At 42.9% G+C, this 15,434-nt stretch overlaps 1 long non-coding RNA gene across 1 annotated transcript; it reads right to left on the bottom strand.

Moving 5' to 3' along the window:
* Nucleotides 1-980: 980 nt before the first annotated feature.
* Nucleotides 981-9,442, bottom strand: LOC308474883. The gene is made up of 2 exons (XR_013984991.1): nt 8,996-9,442; nt 981-1,375 (listed from the first exon to the last, which is right to left on the bottom strand). It is a non-coding gene; the product is annotated as an uncharacterized lncRNA (long non-coding RNA).
* Between the last annotated feature and the right edge of the window lie 5,992 nt (nt 9,443-15,434).

The following is a 15,434-nucleotide window of genomic DNA, read 5'->3' as shown; positions in this document are numbered from 1 at the left end:
TCTCAATGTTTGTTTTAATTCTGGAGATAATTTGAGCAGTATTTGCAATATAGCATCAATTATTTAAGAAAGGGGCTTTGAAGATGTTTTGATCTTCAGTACGTTGCACTTCAGCAGGGGAAAATTTACAGATTTCTTAAAAGTTTAAAAGAAAATGACCAAACAAAAAAACCCAAACCCAAACCCAAACAGAGGAGTTGCTTCCACTGTGGTATTTAAAACTCTGCTCTGGGCAGAACTAGCAACAGTACAGTAAAAAAAGAGAAGAACACATTTTGTTCCTGTGAAGAAACTCACACAGAGAACACCTTTAGTTCTTGTGAAGGTGTTAAATGTTGTGTTTGCATGCGCACACACTTGAAAACAAATGTGCTTTGCTAACCCTAACTAAATTTCACCAAACATTTTCATGCTGAAATGCTTGCAATCAAACCTTCGTGAGTAACTGCAGGTCTCCCACTCTGACAGGGAGGAAAAATGTTGCCAGCCTCAAAGCAACTCTCTCTCTCTCTCTCTCTCTCTCTCTCTCTCTCTCTCATGTATTCTTGCAGTGGGTGTTTCTTAAATTGCCAATGCCGTTAGTTTTGAAGTCTCCTTTGCACATTGCACCAAGCTGAGCTTGGGAGGGATGCTTCCAGTAACTAAACGGCTCCTTGTCATCAATTAACCGCATGCATTCTGTCAGTTAATGGTCTTGTAGCACCATCATTTACTTTAGAATACTTCCCCCAGAGTCCCTCAGGGATGCATTCTGGTTTTGCCAGACAGGCAGCAAATGCACATAATTATTGATCACTGCTGTGCTGATTGCTTAACTGAGAAATCTACGAAAAGCTACGTCAGTTTGAAGTGAGAAGTCTGACTGGAATTATTGAGAGGAATCATTTTCGGCTAAGGGTGGTGTTGCCTGGTCCCAGGTCTTTGCTATGGGTCTCTCATGATCTATCTATCTATCTATCTATCTATCATCATCTATCATCTATCTACACACACGCACACAAACATTTTATTGCAACATTTTAACAATCTCTGGAGAAAAAAAACCTGATAACAGTTCTGGGGCCTCAGGAATTCCTTGCGAAATTCCTCAGGGGTATTTGAAGGTCAAATGCAGCCCAGGGCTTGTTGCTTATAAGGCAATAGAGACTTCACAGAGATGCTGAAATATGGCTGTGATGCTTCAGACCGCTGGCAGCTTGCCATGCCTTTCATGACCCCACCACAAACTTTTCTTGGTGTCCCTTGGAGGCGACCAGATGAAAACTGCTTAGTCTGTGCAATACATCCATCACACCAGGTATTTGTCATGCTGCAAAAGCTGCCATTTGGAGCAATGGTAGGTGCTACTGTACAGCTTAGTAAACAGGAAAGATACCTGGCAAAGAAGAAGAGGGGGGAAGAGTGAGATATGTCAAGACAACGAAACCACTAAAGTGGGAGCCACCTAAAGCCAACAAACAATAGTAGGCACATATGACAGTATTATTTGTTGGATGCTTAGAGTTCACTCACTTGGGTATTGTGTAATACAGTGGTACCTCGGGTTACAGATACTTCAGGTTACAGACTCTGCTAACCCAGAAATAGTACTTTGGGTTAAGAACTTTGCTTCAGGATGAGAACAGAAAACATGTGACGGCAGCGGGAGGCCCCATTAGCTAAAGTGGTACCTCAGGTTAAGAACAGTTTCAGGTTAAGAATGGACCTCCAGAACAAATTAAATTCTTAACCCAAGGTACCACTGTAATGGTGCACCTAGATATACATACCCTCCAACACCTTGAAAGCAAAAACTGGGGTGCTAGCTTCCTGGATGCCATATTTCCATTTTCTCTTGTGAGAAAACGGTGGCCATTTTGGACACTGTGATGTCCCACAATTTTGTGCAGCAGTTCCCTCCCCCAAGTGATTTTGGGGGTCATGGTGCCCCAAAATGTGTGTTTTGGAGCACAGTGCTTTTTGGGGGGGGGAGGAATTGTGGTGCGGAGTCACGTGAGATCATGTCACACAAAATGGCTGCCATTCTCTCATGAGGTAAAACGGGATGTCCTGTTTCTTCCAGGTCACCTGTGGGGCCACTTGAATCCCCATTTGAGAGAAATGTTGTGGGTTAAAAAAAAATAAAATGTCAGGTTGTGGCGCACAGGTAATAGTCAGAAGCAGTCTGACAAATGGAGAGAATCGATTTTCTCCTCAGCCACCATCTTGCTGCAATATCCATTAGGAAAAACTCATTTGCATTGTGGGAATCAGTTTTGTTGACTTTCAAGGGGAAAGGAGATAGCATTTTATGGGAATGATTGTTCCTTATCAGGATGGTGAGGTCAACAGGGAATGGGGATTCCTCACCACCTTGTTTGCTAGGTCCATCCTAATAAACCTGAGTGTGCAAACTTCTTAGCATAAATGGCACTAAATGTCTTCAGAAATGAAACGAATGACACGGCGAGGGCCCCAGCTGAAGGCTATTATGGGTTAAATTGTGATTTATGGTGCCCATGCGCCATCATTTTCTGCCCAGTGACAGCTTCCACATTTCAGTCATGGCACCTTAATGAAGGGCCCTGATAGTATCTCAGAGTCTGCAGCTCTGTAATAGGCCAATTTATACAGCAAATGACACTGGGAGAGTCAGAAGAATGTTTTGTGTAATATTTGATAATGTAATTGACATTCACTCAGGTTTATGAATGTAAATGTTGGGCCATTTGGTCTTCATCGGGGGTCATTTTTCTTCCAATTATTGGGTACCCATAAAAATGAAGGAGCTGAACTTTATCCATACTACAGCAGAGGTATTCCGAAGCATATTCTCCTAGGGAGGAAAACATTGCAAACCTTTACAGAGCTATTCTTCATTTTCTTCAAGATGTCATATTTTCACACTCACTCACTGGAAGGCTGCGAGTACCAAGTAACATAGGCAGCACCTCTGGAAGTTGGCAGGGAAATGGGCTTAAAGGTACCATGTGTTGTAAATGGAAATATTGGCTTTGCCATTTTCTGATGAGTTGACTGGCTGTTTGGGGCAGAAAGAGTGTGACTGCACTGTTAATGCAACCTTCAGAGGTAGCAGTGGCCATGCAAGGGGCAGCGGTATTTAAAGCTGGGTTTCCCAAGCCTTTTCATGCTTCCATAGTCAACTGAAGCCAGTGCTGGATTTATGTATAGGCTAAGTAGGCTGAAGCCTAGGGCCTCTAAATCTAGGGGGCCTCGCCAGCCTGCCCACTCCCCAGCGGGCAGTCTCCCCTCTCCCAAAATTGCAAACCCAAGACTTCATGTGAGGGCATGGCAACTCGGGCCTCTAAATCTAGGGGGCATCACCAGCCTGCCATCTCCCCAGTGCCACAGTCTCCCCTCTCCCAAAACTGCAAACCCAAGACTTCATGCAAGGGCAGCGCAACTCAGGCCCAGCAACTATGAGACTCAGGGCTAGCCAGTGGGGCCCAATTTGAAGCAGTGGGGTGCAACTTGAATTTTTTTTTTTTGGTAGGGCCCCAGTTCACAGCCAAAGTCTGCAAAATCTTAGAGATATAAATAAAATCCATCTAGATTGCCCTGGTGCAGGAGCCCCCTTAGGAGCAGCAAGCAGGGCCCAATTTAGCTAAATTGCTCCAATTGCCTTAAGGTCAGCCCTGATTAAACTGTGCAGGAGTTGGACTGACAAGCCCTGCACCTTCTAGGTCCCTGGTGTCACTATTCAAAGTACAGACTCAAGGACTTGTTATGGAAATAAGGGGGGGCACTTATTGGAAATCAGTTTTGTCACCTCTCCCCCCCAACCCTGAGACAATGAGCTCAGCCACCTTTTATTCACAGTCGCATAAGCACTACACTACAGCATGGCCATAAAGCTGTACATTCAACCGCTGAAATATACACCCAATATACACCCAATGGAGATTTATGTTACTGCTTTATGAATGAACACTGTGTTTTATAAGTTGACTCTGTATTTTGTGAATTACCTAAGAGCCACCAATAGGGAGCTGTAGAATCTGATAGCTAACCAATTGTGTACTACCAAACAGCAACCACTACTGCTTAAAGCAGGTAACCAGCATGGAATGCTTCAGCTCAGCCTTTGCACTGTTGACTGACACCCCCTGCTGTGCAGATAATGGAGAAAGCTCATAAACTGTATCCCTTCTGGCATCCTGGCCAACTCTATTATGCTGGTGTAAACCCTGGTGCACCAGAAGCCCAGAATAGCAGCAAATAAAATCCGTTCATACGTCAGCGACTGATAAGAACTTGTCAACCAGTTCTTCCAAAGTCTTCCTAAATTATAAAGCCATACAGGCCAAAAGAGAACAAGTCTGGGAAGAGCGAGGCATACAATGGGCACCACCAGTGAAAAGGCCCTGCTCCGTGTAGCTCCTGCCCTGTCATTTGATAGGGTGCCCACTTGCCCTCCTTCTTGACATTGGATGCTCTCTATTGGAGTCTCCAGGTCCAGTAAAAAGACCATAAGAAGGGAGAGCAGGGACCTTGAAGTTCCCAACAGCTGTTAATCAAGCAAGCAAGCAAACATGCAAGCACACAGGCCACCTTTGTCACAGTCACAGTCAGGATGCCCATGTCCTGGCCAGGCCTGCACCCAATCTTGTTTTTGTGCAAACTTGTTTGTTCTCAGTAACCAAAATTATATTATCAACATATACAGGCAGAAAAGTTGTTTTCCTTCGTTTGCAAGGAATTGTACAAAACAAAGTGGCACTAATAAAGAAAAGTTCCAGGCTGACAACAGAAAGCAAACTAAAAATGCTTTGGCAGTTCATCAGAACTATCCAGCAATATCAAGTTATAGGAAAACTGGTGCTATTAACAGTAATCCTTCTAGTTGGTTAATTGGTTTGGCAACTTCCATGCACATGACATGTGATGCTAATTATTTCCCCAAAGAGGTAAATGATAACTAATCAGAGGCAGATACAGTTGCAAATGGCAACAAAATATCTGTGAAAGGAAGAGCAGGTTTGCTCAAGTGTGTTGCAGATAGAAGTACTGTTTGTAATGAAGTGAGAGCAGTAGTTTACTTGCTCGAATTAACAAATAAGAAAGTTTTGAGAATTTAAATTCTAATCGGTCCTGGAGGGTTTCATTAAATATGATTAGAAGGGACCAATTGGTAAAAGGTATCCAAGTGGGAACCAAACAGTATAAGTTGAAAGCATTTGCCGATGATTTGGTATTGACTTTACAGGAGCCAGAATCAAGCACCAAAAGAGTATTAGAATTGATTCAAGAATTTGGTCAGGTAGCAGGTTTTAAGTTGAACAAGATGAAAACTAAAGTTTTAGAGAAAAATCTAAATGAGATTGAGAGAGACAAGTTCCAGAAGGAGACAGGATTGACATTGGTTAAGAAAGTGAAATATTTAGGGGTAAATATGACTGCTAAGAATGTGAATTTATTTAAGGATAACTATGAAAAATGTTGGACGGAAGTGAAAAAGGATTTAGAAATATGGTCAAATTTGAAGCTATCATTGCTAGGTCGAATTGCTGTGATTAAAATGAATGTATTGCCAAGAATATTATTTTTGTTTCAAACATTGCAAATTTTGGACAAGATGGACTGTTTCAAGAAGTGGCAGAGAGATATCTCTAGATTTGTCTGGCAGGGCAAGAAGCCTCGTATAAAATTTAAAATATTAACAGATGTTAAAGAGAGAGGTGGATTTGCCCTGCCAGACCTTAAACTTTATTATGAATCAGCCGCATTTTGCTGGCTGAGAGAATGGATGCTTCTTGAAAATACGGATGTGTTGGATTTGGAAGGTTTCAATAATGTATTTGGTTGGCATGCATATTTGTGGTATGACAAGGTTAAAGCACATAAAGCGTTTAAAAACCATATTGTTAGAAAAGCACTGTTTAATGTTTGGGTAAGATATAAGGATTTGCTAGAAAGCAAAACCCCAAGATGGCTGTCACCAATGGAAGCAAAGGCTCAGAAAAAACTCAATATGGAGGCCAAATGGCCGAAGTATTGTGAAATTTTGGAACAAGAGGGAGACAGATTAAAATTACAGAGTTTTGAAAAATTGAAAAATAAAGTGCGAGATTGGCTCCATTATTATCAAATAATGGAGGTATATAATGTGGACAAAAAAATAGGTTTCCAAGTGGAAAAATCAAAATTGGAAACAGAATTGTTAGACTCTAAAGTTAAGAATTTGTCAAGAATGTATAACCTGCTGTTGAAATGGAATACTCAAGATGAAACGGTGAAATCTGCTATGATTAAATGGGCACAAGATGTGGGACATAATATTATGATGGCTGACTGGGAACAGTTATGGACCACAGGTATGAAGTTTACGGCATGTAATGCCTTAAAAGAGAACTTAATGAAAATGCTTTATAGGTGGTACATAACACGTCAAGCTTGCAAAAATCTATCATTTGCCTGATAATAAATGTTGGAAATGTAAGGAGACTGAAGGTACTTTCTTTCACCTTTGGTGGACATGCCCAAAGATTAAGGCTTTCTGGGAAACGATCTATAATGAAATGAAAAAGGTATTTAAATATACCTTCTTGAAGAAACCAGAGGCCTTTCTCCTGGGCATGGTCGGCCAATTGGTGTCAAAGAAGGATAGAATTTTTTTTATGTATGCTACGACAGCAGCAAGAATTCTCATTGCAAAGTACTGGAAGACACAAGATCTACCTACCCGGGAAGAATGGCAGATGAAGCTGATGGACTACATGGAGTTGGCGGAAATGACTGGCAGAATCCGAGACCAGGGAGAAGAGTCGGTGGAAGAAGATTGGAAAAAATTTAAAGTATATTTACAGAAATATTGTAAAATTAATGAATGTTAGAAGGATGCTGGAAAGAAGTTATATGACTTTAGCAGAAATGTTATAAAGAATTAAGTATGAATAGATTGACAATGGGCAAAGGTGCAAAACTTAAGGTTAAATTGCGTTAAGATAAATTATGGAACTAAATTTGAGAAAGAGGGAAAGGATTTGCTGGAATAATTAATTGAACTAGAATACAAAAAAAGGAGGTGTGAGGAAGTCGAGGAAATAAGCAAATGAAAGATAAGGACATGAAAATACGGGGTCTTTTTGTTGTTTTTTCTTTTTTTTCTTCAATTTTTTTAAAGGTTTGTGTTTTTTAAATGTTTCTGTTTTTTTTTTTTAATGTTTTGATGTACTGTTGTTGTTTTGTTTTATTGTATTCTCTTTTGTTTTTGAGGTTTTGTAATTGTTCACTGCTTGCTTTTCTTTTTTTTTGTAATTCTTAAACTCTAATAAATATCTTTTTTTTTTTTTAAAAAAAAGAGAATTTAAATTCTAGATTAAAACTGATTACTTAATTGAGAAGGGGATTATAACCAAAACACTGGGGCTTAATTTGAATAGTAGAGTGCCTGGTATCTGGTGGGCAATCTCATCCTTTATTATCTCATCTGTAGCTGCAGACCAAAGCACTCATCAGGAAAGCTATGAGATTCAGGTGAGGGTCAGATGCCTTGTGAATCCCAGCAGGTATATAAGAGGCCTTCACCCTGGCCAGGCCTTCACCATGACTGCTGAGGTCCACGGATGGCTGAATGTGTCCAATGCGTAACTGTCAACTTTGCCCTTTTCTTGCAAGGAATCCTATTTGGAATAAGGGAATTTCCCTTAAAAAAAGGAAAACTTTGACAGCTATGGTCCAATGCAATGCAAACCCAACATTACCTCTCTCGCCCTGACCTAGCCACTGTGATCCATGCGACGGTCACCTCCAGACTGGATTATTGTAACTCGCTCTACGTGGGGCTGCCCTTGAGACTGACCCAGAAACTCCAGCGGGTGCAGAATGCTGCAGCGAGACTCCTTACGGGGTCTTCGCTGCGAGACCACATTCATCCGGTGCTATACCAGCTGCACTGGCTCCCGGTGGAGTACAGGATCAGGTTTAAGGTGCTGGTTTTAACCTTTAAAGCCCTATACGGCCTAGGACCCTCGTACCTACGGGACCGCCTCTCCTGGTATGCCCCACAGAGAAACTTACGGTCTTCGAATAAAAACATCTTGAAGGTCCCAGGCCACAGAGAAGTTAGGCTGGCCTCAACTAGAGCCAGGGCTTTTTCGGCTGTGGCTCCGATCTGGTGGAACACTCTGTCACAAGAGACCAGGGCCCTGCGGGACTTGACATCTTTCCGCAGGGCCTGCAAGACAGAGCTGTTCCACCAGGCCTTTGGCCAGGGCACAGCCTGACTCCCTCCCTCGGCAATCTTCGCGGAGCTCTGGCCCAATAGTTGCCAGTGGCTTGAATTAATTAATTTTATAACGAATGATTTTAGACTGTTGTTTATGCTGTACTTTTGTACTGTTTTATTGTTGTTAGCCGCCCTGAGCCCGGCTTCGGCTGGGGAGGGCGGGATATAAATAAAATTTATTATTATTATTATTATTATGGTTCTGAATGCACATTGCCCGTGTTGGTCTCTCAAAAGCTAGGAGAACAGCATTGGATGGGTAGATTAAAGATGCCAATCCTTACTCACAAATGTGGCTGGGGAGAGTGTTTGGCAAATGGCGGGCCACCAAAGAAAAGTCCCTCCTCAGAGGCTGATTTAGGGGAGCATGACCAGTTCAGTCGCACTGGGCACGGAGCCTCTGGGGGGCTGCAAGTATGTTTTACAATGGAGTGTGAGTGGTGGAGGGGCACAAAATTTTAGCATTGCATGGGGCGCCACTGAAATCTGAGACCCCCAAAGTCAACCACTGCCCTTCTCCAGGTTTACCCACCACCTGTGAGCAACCGGGGGGGGGGGGGCTTTTCAATTCAGTGCCCCATTTGTCAAACACTCTCCTCAATCAGATTTGTGAGGAGGGATAGGGAGGCAGAAGACTGTTCAGCCCCAAATGGAATCGGGGGCCCTTCAGCAACCCATCTGAACACTGACGTTCCTGCTTGATGTTCAGTTTCTGCCTATTCGAGTAGGCCAAATTCCACCCACAGGTCTGATTCCTTTACCCCTTACCTGTCAGTTTGCATTTCTTTGTGCAGAAAGTATTGATTTGATGTGTAGAGATCTTTCCCATCCTACTTAATTCAAGAGGGTTCTGGAAGCTTCTGTGTGTGAAACAAACAAACAGAAGGTTCATGATGTTTGGGTTATTTCTTCCGAGAAGCTGAATACAGCTGGCTTAAACTGGTTCTCTTATCTTTTTCTGTCAAGGTCATGCTGATTATAAATATAGGCCAGAAGGGGCCTGGGTTTCACTTTCTCTTTCTATCTCTTTTCCTTCTGGTGTGGTGTTCTGTACATAGTATGCTTAGTGTTTAAGTTTAGACTTATTATAAGTTATTGTAAGTTTAAGTTCAGTCTGCTGCAACTGGATTTCTTATGGACAGTGCCAATCCTGAATGTATTGGATTTGTGACCATTATGCTCATTTGCCTTCAGTAGCAGTAAAGCTCTGCTGGATGAAATATTAATTGCCTCTGGTCTGTTCATTGGGAATCCTGCAATGTGATTTTACTCTGCTAACTATATATTGGAGTTCTGCTCCGGATCAACGTTGAGTAGAATTCCTATCACCCCTTATCCCTTAACTCATGGGACAAAGCCACTGTGGGGTCAGGCTGGCAGCCGCGCCTCATGGTGGAAGGCTCTGAGAAGTGTGAACTTTGAAGGATAACGGTGCTTCAGTTCTCGTATTGTTTCAGAAAGTAGGATTGCCTTTAAGTTAGAACGGAGCCCAATTTCTCCCCCATCTGTTTGGAAATAGCTTCCACTGAAATGCAACATAAGCACTGCAACTGACAATAAACCAATAAGCAGAGTGCTTATTGGTTCAAGCTCCCTTCTGTGCATTTGACAATGAATGCTAACATAAGACTATTCAGGCAAATTCTCCCTATGGGTTCCCTAAATGTGACATTCCCCTCTTTTCCATTTCAAATACCTGCAGATCATCCAGTAAGGGTTTTTTTTTTCTGATGAGCTGCTCTGTCTTAAATGAAGGCACTAATGTGCATGTCTCATGGTTTTTATTTACCAGAAGTCGCTTTCTATGATTTACAAGTGATGGAAACACAGTGCCTAAAGACGGGAAGCAAATGAATACAAATTTTGCCCCAAAGCATCACTTGTTAAAAGTGTTTTCCTCTACCAGCCCTCCTAAAATGTACAGATGAGGAAGAGAAATGAAGTTAAAAAAGCAAGGTAACTAAAGAGAATTCTAAAGCACGAATTAAAGCAAAGGGAAACTTATTTTGAGTTTAATTCCCCCCCCTAGCTTTCCAAATGCACTTAAGAGACAGGGGGGGGAAAGGAGAAGTAACAGGAAAGGAGTGAATTAGGCCACAAAGTAAAGCATATTTTCAGTTTAAGTGCTCCCCCCCATCTTTGGGGGTTTGGAAATAAATGCGGACTGGGCCTCTGAGCAAGGTTTTAGGAGTGGGGAGGGGTACAAATACCTAAAGAAGGAGGAGGAGGAAGAGAGAATCCTGCTGTCCTGGCCAAATGGTTACATATTCACAACATAATAATAATATTATTAATAATAATAATAATTTATTATTTAAACCCTGCCCATCTGGCTGGGCTTCCCCAGCCACTCTGGGCGGCTTCCCCCCCCAAAATTAAAATACTGTAATACATCGAACATTAAAAGCTTCCCTAAACAGGGCTGCCTTCAGATGTCTTCTAAAAGTCTGGTGGTAGTTGTTCTCTTTGACATCTGGTGGGAGGGCATTCCACAGGGAGGGCGCCACTAACGGGAAGGCCCTCTGCCTGGTTCCCTGTAACTTGGCTTCTCACAGTGAGGGAACCGCCAAAAGGCCCTCGGTGCTGGACCTCAGTTTCCGGGTAGAAAGATGGGGGTGGAGATGCTCCTTCAGGTATACTGGACCGAGGCCGTTTAGGGCTTTAAAGGTCAGCACCAACACTTTGAATTGTGCTGTATTACAGTATTTTAATATTTTTTTTGGAAGCCGCCCAGAGTGGCTGGGGAAGCCCATCCAGATGGGCGGGGTATAAATAATAAATCATCATCATCATCATCATCATCATCATCATTATTAGTGCTTTAAATGCATGTTGTAGATGTGGCCAGTATCCCTGAGAAGTGACTGAAAAACAAGTCCCTCATAATCTGAGGCAGTTTGTACCACTGTAAACAGCTCATAGTCAGTGCTGGATTTAGGCAGTTCCCCCGCACAGGGCAGCGAGCTGAGTGGGGGCAAAATAATAAAAAATAAAAAAATGAATTATTGTGAAAATAAGAAATATGAGGGAGACAAAAAAAATTGTCAGAGCACCATATTACCCAATCTGCCCTTGCTCATATCCCCAGCAAGTTCTTCCTAATGCTGTTCAGCCACAGAACAGATTGCCTCATAAGGGAGTTTGGGGATCAAATGCATAATGCTCCCATTATGAATGGATGGATGAACCTATTGATTCACTATCAAACAGCTCTCTGCCTGCTGCTCAGTACAACTAGAATCATAGAATGGTAGAGTTGGAAAGGATCCCACGAGTCACCTAGTCCAACCCCCTGCAACACAGTAATCTCAACATGAAGTCCCCCATCCAATTTGAAACCAGGCTGGGCCCTGCTTAGCTTCACAAATGTGCTGGCAGTTTTATCGCTGCACCACTAGGATGTTCTTGCAGCTGCCACTTTAAAGGGAGATTTGCACCATTGGGCAGATGAATAGCTTTGCCCTCCCATTTCTGCATAAGGAATCACTGTAAGAAGGATAGGAGCAGGTCAGGTCAATTTATCTTTTTTTTGGAGGAGGTGGTCAGTTGGCAACTCTATCTTTTACATCCAACCAGATTTATAAATAAAAGCTGACATAATCACATTCCTTGAAACGTTAGATAAGAACAAGCACAGAGGAAAGTCAGCGTAAAAGGGATCATTGTGAAAAGGCCAAACTAGTAATTAAGATATGCCAATGAAACGGAAAAGGTTTTCTTAAAATAAACAAGTCCTCGGCTGCAATCCTATATTCATTTCCCTGGGGGGAAGTCCTGTCGAACTCAAGATATTTCTTATTCAATATATATAGGATTGCATTGTTAGCCTCCCTGTGAAAAACAGCGAGCGAGGGGACTCTGAGACTTTCTCACTCTGCTTTTCACTCTTCGCTCATTCCAAATTCATTTACAAGTGCAACTCAGGAGAATAAATGAGCTTGGAAATTGTGTGTGTGTATATATATATATACACACACACACACACACACACACACACATAAACGGAGCCGTTACTGGTTTGTTGAATTCTTATTGTGCCAGAATCAATTGTGTTAATTTTGAGAAACGGCAGCAAAAACCAACATTTTGACAGAATCAAGGCTATCCCTTATCACCAATTTTGTTTGACAAGCTCACCGAAAGCTGGGCAGTAAGGAGGAGGTCAGATAGACAGATTAAAGCACCCAGGGTTTCTCAAACTAGGGTCTACAGACCCATCATCCCTAGCTAGCAGGACCAGTGATCAAGGATGATGGGAATTGTAGTCCAAAAACAGCAGGAGACCCAAGTTTGGGAAACACTGTAAGACAGTGCTGAACTAGATGGATCAATGATGGTTTGAGGCATCTTCCTATATACTTTGTTTCCCCCCCATTCTCTGAAAAATCATGAAAAATGCCCCCACCCCTGATTTTCAGCCTGAAAACAGGCTTCCAAAAGTGAGGGAGGAGTTGTTGCAGCATCAGTATCCTCTTACATCTCCATTTTGTTTCTCCTGTCCACACTCCTTCCAATCAATAGGAAAAGCATTTTTCTTTTCTCAAATGCAACAATTGAATTTGCTGGGCCAGCTCATTCTGAATCTGTTTAAGCGTGTTTGTAAACTTCCCCAGTTGTGTAAGGAAAAATGCCCTTTAATAGACTCTTAGGTGTTGGCTCCAAGTGCACATGCTGTGTGTGTGTGTGTGTGTGTGTGTGTGTGTGGCGGGGGGAAAACACAAGCATTTAAAAAGCTGTCACTCAGTAAATTGAGCTTTGAGAAGATGTATGATTTTCCGGTTCCTCATCATTGCTTTTTAGCATCTGTGGAAGATTTAACTCGACATCTATCATCTTGTTATAGACAGACAATGCTGCACTTGACAACTAGTGGTTTCACTGAAATGTGCATGGCATTGCCTTTATCCAAGATGCCTTAATACGTTAATCCTCAAAGCCTCCTTTTGGAGGGATGGGCCCTCAAACAACATTAGAAGGCGCTAAACTCCGGTCTGTTGAGTGTGTGGGGAGCAGTGCTGAGGAACTCCAGCACTTAATTTAAGCCTAACAGGTTCTTCTGTAGGTAGATAATTGTAACCTGCCCTTTGACCTTAAGGTGAAAAGTGAATGAGTAAGGAATCTAAATGTCATCACCACCATTTGAATGTCTTCCCTGCTCTTCTTGCTGGATTTGGACTGGGAAGGTGTGGGCAGGGACAACCAGATTGCACTGACCTTTTCTGCAGACTGAACCATACATAGGCGTACAGAGCAGGAGTCAGCAAACTTTTTCAGCAGGGGGCCGGTCCACTGTCCCTCAGACCTTGTGGGGGGGGGGGGCGGACTATATATTTTTTTGGGGGGGGGGAGAGAATGAATTCCTATGCCCCACAAATAACCCAGAGATGCATTTTAAATAAAAGCACATATTCTATTCATGTAAAAACACCAGGCAGGCCCCACAAATAACGCAGAGATGCATTTCAAATAAAAGGACACATTCTACTCATGTAAAAACACGCTGATTCCCAGACCATCTGTGGGCCGGATTTAGAAGGCGATTGGCCTGGATCCGGCCCCTGGGTCTTAGTTTGCCTACCCATGGTACAGAGGCTCCCTTGCACCCTTGGCAAGAAGCTGTATTGCCCGCCCGCCCCCCAATTACTTGTGCCCTTGGGAAGGACCTGTGTCAGCGCCTCTGAAGCCAGGAGAGAACATGGACCAGAAACTCAAAATGTTTGCTTTTCGTCACCTTTCATGCTCCTGCAATGACTTCTTCCACAGCCATCGGGGGCAGGTCAGCTCTGCTCAGCCTCTCTTCCTTCCTCCTCCTCCTTTGTTGGTTTATTTGCCTCCCTCCGTCCTTCCATCCATCCCTGCCACTCTCCCCATCTTTCTTTCCCCCAGCCCTGCTTGTCACTCAGCTCACACTTCTAATAGCACCTATGGATGACTGGGGAGGGGCTCCCACAGGGCTGCTGTGATGGCCCACATCAGTCTTACACTCAGGATTGATGGGAAAACCCAGCCAGGGAGAGTGAGAAGCTTTGGTTAGCAGGGAAAGTTGAGTCAAACATGCCAGGTCTCTTAAGAGTAGTAGTTATGGCTGAACATATCTCCATCAGTTCTCCATCATATCTAGATCTGGTATATACAATTTTTGTGCATGAACAGCAGGTGTAGATTGGGAATGTGTTGTGCATAATGTGGCATTACGATATTATGATGTGTATTATGATGTTGCAAGCCACTGCCTTCTCTTCTCTGATAGGGTTTTTCACATGCCTTTGTCTGTTGCCGTCAACACATGTTCAGGCATTTATGACCCTTTTAGACTGACCATAGCCAAGAAAATATTTCCAAGAATTTCCAAGAAAAGAATAAGAATAAGAGTTTGGATTTGATATCCCGCCTTTCATTCCCCTTAAGGAGTCTCAAAGCAGCTAACAATCTCCTTTCCCTTCCTTCCCCACAGTAAACACTCTGTGAGGTGAGTGGGGCTGAGATACTTCAGAGAAGTGTGACTGGCCCAAGGTCACCCAGCAGCTGCATGTGGAGGAGCGGGGAAGCGAACCCAGTTCACCAGATTACGAGTCCACCGCTCTTAACCACTACACCACACTGGCTGAAGTCTGAAGAGAAGACACATTTCAAACACACACCAAACATTAAAGGAAGAGTGATGCATGTATGTGCTGTGAGCGCAAAGCGAATGGTTTTTACCACTATCCATTGCAGAGGATTCAATTGCAATTGAACAGTGAGTTCCGTGAACAAGCCTTCTCAACTAGAAATGCCTGAGGAATCTGATCTTTCTGAACGCCATAAAACTATATTTATCTGCACCTTCCAAATGTGCAGATTGGAACTTCACTATCTACCATCTTTCATACTTGAAAATGTACTTGATTCAAAAGAAAATATATCAACAGTAAGTTCTTTAAGCACATGTTGAATGAAAATACATTAATAGATATGTATTCAAGACCAACAGAAGTGGAATAATACAGAAACTGGCAACCCAAACTGTGGGTGGACGCATCCAAGAGGTGACATGGAGCAGAAAAGACTGATTTGCTCATTTCTGCTGTCAGTGTGTGATGGCACCATAGGATGATGAATGTACTGATTGTTTGGTTACCTGCTTGGTCCTCCATGCCCCTCCATGCAGAAGGTCTCAGGTTCAATCCCTGACATGTCCAGGTAGACCTGAGAGTCACTGCCTGCT

Source organism: Podarcis pityusensis, assembly GCF_964106645.2.
Source record: "Podarcis pityusensis genome assembly, chromosome: 4".
NCBI classification, from domain to species: Eukaryota; Metazoa; Chordata; class Lepidosauria; order Squamata; family Lacertidae; genus Podarcis; species Podarcis pityusensis.
This window is presented reverse-complemented; position numbering and strand designations above follow the sequence as displayed.